The sequence below is a fragment of the Rutidosis leptorrhynchoides genome, chromosome 3, assembly GCF_046630445.1.
Source record: "Rutidosis leptorrhynchoides isolate AG116_Rl617_1_P2 chromosome 3, CSIRO_AGI_Rlap_v1, whole genome shotgun sequence".
NCBI classification, from domain to species: domain Eukaryota; kingdom Viridiplantae; phylum Streptophyta; class Magnoliopsida; order Asterales; family Asteraceae; genus Rutidosis; species Rutidosis leptorrhynchoides.
Genome location: NC_092335.1, coordinates 638892403 through 638896176, shown reverse-complemented (window position 1 = coordinate 638896176; position 3774 = coordinate 638892403). Strand labels below are relative to the sequence as shown.

Genomic DNA, 3774 nt, shown 5'->3' with positions numbered 1-3774 from the left:
CTTTCATAAATTTAGCATATCTAGGTATTCCTGAAATCACATCAATGAAAGGAAGATTTACATTTATCTGTTTAAACATATCCAAGAATTTGGATTGCTCGGCTTCAAGTTTTTCTTTTTTCATTTTATTCGGGTAAGGAAGTGGTGGTTAGTATGGTTTAACATAAGGTTTTGCCTTAACTGTGTTATCTTTATTAACCTTTTCAACTACCGGTTCTTTTTCCTTATCTTGTTCAGGTTGTGGTTCTTGTGGAGTAGGAATAGCTTCATCAGAAATTACAGGTATTTCAGGTGATTTAAGTGTTGTACCACTTCTTGTGGTAATGGCTTTAGTTGTTTCATTCCGGGGGTTTGCATTTGTATCACTAGGTAGACTTCTCGGTTTTCTTTCACCTATTAACCTTGCTAGGTTACTTACTTCTTGTTCCAAATTTTGAATAGAAGCTTGTTGATTTCTAAATGCTTGGGCATTTTGTTCATTAGTTTGTTTCTGAGATGTGAAAAACTGCGTTTGAGTTTCAACTAGCTTCGTCAACATATCTTCTAAATTTGGCTTTTTATCATCGGTTTGTTGTGGTGGTTTGTTTTGAAAATTAGGTCTTTGCTGGTTGTAAGTATTATTGGATACTTGTTGATTGCTAGGACCTTGTTGGTTGTTGTATGGAATATTTCGGTTATAATTCTGGTTTTGATTGTAAATCCGTCTTGAAGGTTGATAATTATTCTGATAATTATTTCCAGGTCTTTAGTTTATGTATGAAATATTCTCTCTTTGTTCCATTGTTAGTTCAATACTGAGACAATCTTTTGTCAAATGTGGTCCTCCACACTGCTCACAACTAATTCGTATTGAGTGTATATCCTTAGTCATCTTTTCCATTCGTCTCTCGACAACATCTATCTTTGCTGAAATGGAATCTAAGTCATGGCTAGAATCGGCTCTAGCTGCTTTAGATGATCTAACGATATCTTTTTCTTGGTGCCACTCATGTGAGTGGGAAGCAGTGTTATCAATAATTTTGTAAGCATCAGTTTCGGTTTTCTTCATAATAGAACCACCAGCTGCTATATCTATGTCTTTCCTTGTAGTGATGTCGCATCCTTGGTAGAATATATGTACTATTTGACAAGTGTCTAAACCATGTTGCGGACATCCTCTTAATAACTTTCCAAATCTAGTCCACGCCTCATATAGAGTTTCATTCGTTTTCTGTGTGAACGTAACAATTTCTCCTTGAAGTCTTACGGCTTTAGATGCCGGAAAGAATTGTTTAAGAAAATTTTCAACTAAAACGTCCCATGTATCAATCGCCCCTTCAGGTAACGATTCCAACCAATCTTTGGCTTCTCCCTTTAAAGTTCAGGGAAATAACATGAGATATATCTGTTCATCCTCAACTTCTCGGATTTTAAATAGTGTGCAGATCCTATTAAAGGTACGAAGATGTTCATTTGGATCTTCCTTCGACGCACCACTAAATTGGCATTGATTAGTCACCATATGTAGAATTTGTCCTTTGATTTCATAATCTGACGCATTAATGTCTGGATGTGTAATTGCGTGACCTTGGCCAGTGCGTTTAGCTCTCATTCGGTCTTCCATACTTAGAGGTTCCAGATTTTCCATGATTGAATTTGTTGAATCTGAATCACTAGATGATTCTGATTTAATAGTTCGTTCCTTAACAATCTATGTTTGAATGATTGGTGGTTCCGGAGGAAAAATTAATGGTTCAGGATCTATGAATCGTCCCTGAATATTCTTCGGATTCTCAATTGTGAGGTCGGGTTCAAAAAATGGATTATCGGAAATTTGAATTGGAGTACTTGGTCGACTGGATGATGATTCTAAAGAAAAATCAACGGCGGTAATATTAGCTAGATTTCTTGATCTGGTTACCGGTGGTGAACGTACAAAAGGTGGTGAACGTCTTGCTCGGTGCATTCACCGAATATCCTATTAGTTTTTAAAAGAAAAGAAAAATTATATAAGTTATCCAAATAATAGACTTTTCTGATTTTGCCCACGTTTCGAATAGCCAAAAGATGCAGCAGAGGGGCAAGATTCGTTTGGTCTCAATATAATTGAGTACTGTTTGGCTCCAATAACCCGGTCCACGTACAAATCCAACTATTACTACGAACCAGAAAATTTTGATGTCTATCAATTTAACCACTTAAAATAAATTTTTGTAATTTTAAGAAGTTTTAGATAAGAAATAGAGAAAATTCTAAGTCCTAAAAACTAGAATGACGAGAAATAAGAAAGAAAAAGAGCGCGTCGAAAAAGGTCGAAAAAGTAAAGGGTTGAAAAATAAAAGGCGTCGAAAAATAAGAAAGAAAAAGAGAAATGACTTATAGAACTTTAAAACACTTGACTAACCCAACCTTATTATTATCATTAACTTAAAATTAAAATTGCAAATTGAGATTACTAATTGGAGTGATAATTGATCCATAGGTAAAAGGTGTCGAAAAATAAAAATAAGAAAGTAGCGCGTCGAAACTTAAAAAGGAACTAAAAACTAAAAATTAAAAGTTGCGTCTAAAAATATTAAAGCTTACAAGTAAAACTATATCCCAAATGGCAATATCTTAAAAAGGTACTAAAACTTAAAAAGGCGTCGCAAAATTCTAGAGCACTTAAATCTTAGTCTAAAGAAAAAGCACTTAAGGATTTTACGGCAAAGCCTAAAAATCTAGAAGTAAAAATAACTATAGCAAAAACTATATGTAAAACTAAATACGAGCAAAAAATACAAAAATTACGCTAAAAACGAATAAAAAGGGACAAAATATAAAAATAAACTAAAAGTTGTAAAAAGTACAATTTTTATAAAAATATTATTTTTATATTATTTATTTTATAAAACTATTAATTTTATAAACTAATTAAACTAATTAAACTAAATATATAAAATAATTAAAACTAAACTAAATTAACTAATTAACAAAACCTAATTAGGGTTTTTATAATAATAATAATAAACTCCGTAATTAATGCGAAATTAGGGTTTCTGTCGGTGTCAGGGTGGCTCCGCGAGTCGCGTGACACGTAGCTGGAAAACTCAAACATGTATCAGGCTTTACTTCGACAGGTTCCGTTTTTAATATATTTTTTTTCGGTTTTTTTTTATATTTTAAATAAAAACAAAATATTTAAATAAGACTTATATTTTTATAAAATAAAAATAAAGAAACTTTATAAAACTTAAATATTTAACAAACTCTTAAAAATATTTATATTTTTGTTTTCTTTTTTTATTTTTACAAAAGCGTATGTTTTATAAAAGTAAACTAAAAATAATTTTTTTTTTTATATTAGCGTTGCGCTTTCGGCTTTTAAGCAAGAAATCGATTTCCCGGCAGCGGCGCCAAAAATACTTGATGTTAAAGCTAAGGGGTATAAAATACTATTAAATTTTAGCAGGAAAAACTATTAAATACGATACAATTTTACACAAGATATTTATTTATTTATAGAATGGATATACTTAAACCTTGCTACAACACTTATAGGCAGTGTACCTAATCGTACAGTAGTGTAGTTTTTAGTAAGTCCGGTTCGTTCCACAGGGAAAAAATCTTTAACCAAAGCTTAACGCTATATTAGTTTTAATTTTATAAAAATACAAATATATATATAAGTAATATTATTATTATAAATGGGGGTTTTTACCGTTTAATGACCGGTTTGTCGATTTTAAAAACTTTAGTCGCAGTTAAAACCTAATGTAAAATATTAAATAAATAAAAGACTTAATTTAAAGCGTA

At 31.3% G+C, this 3774-nt stretch overlaps 1 non-coding gene across 1 annotated transcript; it reads left to right on the top strand.

Annotated features, from left to right (window-relative positions):
• Positions 1-1136: 1136 nt before the first annotated feature.
• On the top strand, positions 1137-1243 carry LOC139903504 (small nucleolar RNA R71). The gene has a single exon (XR_011778319.1). It is a non-coding gene; the product is annotated as a small nucleolar RNA R71 (small nucleolar RNA).
• The last annotated feature ends 2531 nt before the right edge of the window (positions 1244-3774 follow it).